Here is a 1,053-nt window from a genome sequence, read left to right on the forward strand (position 1 = left end):
AACAAAATAGAGGAATTCTTCATAAATTTGTGTCATCTCTGCACAGAGATCCTGCTAATCTTTCCTGTATAGTTCTAATTTTAGTATATATGGTGCCAAAGTGGGCACAGTATGTAAAACACAGTATGTAAAGACTCTTTCATACCTGGGTTTGTTTTTTGTTTTTGCATGGTTATAATATTTTTGTGATTTACTCCTGTTATTGCCTGTTCAAGGTGTTTTAAATGTATTTTTTTTTATTTTCCTAAGTCAGTTTTAATATTACACACTTTCATTTTCATATTTATTTATGATTTTCTCTGAAGTAAACCAGCATAAATGTATTTTTAAAAGCCAACAGTGTTTTTAGACCGGATACTTTTTTTAATACCACCATTCAAATGTTAAAAAGTTAAACTTGAATGATTCCTTGATTTCACATAGGATCTGTTTATTAGCAAAGAAAAGATTCCCGTGCTATTTATTTTCAGAATCAACTGCTTTCACAAGTGAAAATGTAATGGTGGCCCATACAAGGATGGGATCAGAGCAGGGCAACAGGGATAACACTATGGCAGCAGGTCATCACAACCCATTGTGAGGAGAGCATTGGAGAGAGTGGTGGGGGCAGCATGGGGGTGGTTAGGAGATTGGCTCATTTGGGTGATTCAATATATGAGAAAATATATTTCAGATAATGGTAGCCAGATTGATCACCAACTGAGAAGGAAGAAACAAAAACAAAAAGGGAAAATGTTAGATGAATCCTGCAGTACTGAAATGGGTTTGGCATTACCAGTGTGAATTAATAGTTTATAATATAGGTGAATAGTTACAGAAATAAATATGGAAGTAAGGTATATATTTATATTTCCTAGCTCTGACCACAGAGTGGGTGCAGAAGCAGAAATATCCCACTAGAAATGAACACATCTAGGACCCAGATGTTGGTTTCTAAATACCACTCCTCACTAAAAGGAACCAGTCTTCCTTGAAGACTCTGGCTCCAGAGTGGAACAGGGAAAACACAAGTTGACCTTGGAACATCTTATTGTGCTGAGAAGATGGAAGTTC

At 35.7% G+C, this 1,053-nt stretch overlaps 1 non-coding gene across 1 annotated transcript; it reads right to left on the reverse strand.

Moving 5' to 3' along the window:
• On the reverse strand, positions 1 to 108 carry LOC122704129. Its single transcript, XR_006343754.1, has one exon. It is a non-coding gene; the product is annotated as a U6 spliceosomal RNA (small nuclear RNA).
• Between the last annotated feature and the right edge of the window lie 945 nt (positions 109 to 1,053).

Source organism: Cervus elaphus, chromosome 11 (genome assembly GCF_910594005.1).
Source record: "Cervus elaphus chromosome 11, mCerEla1.1, whole genome shotgun sequence".
Lineage (NCBI taxonomy): Eukaryota > Metazoa > Chordata > Mammalia > Artiodactyla > Cervidae > Cervus > Cervus elaphus.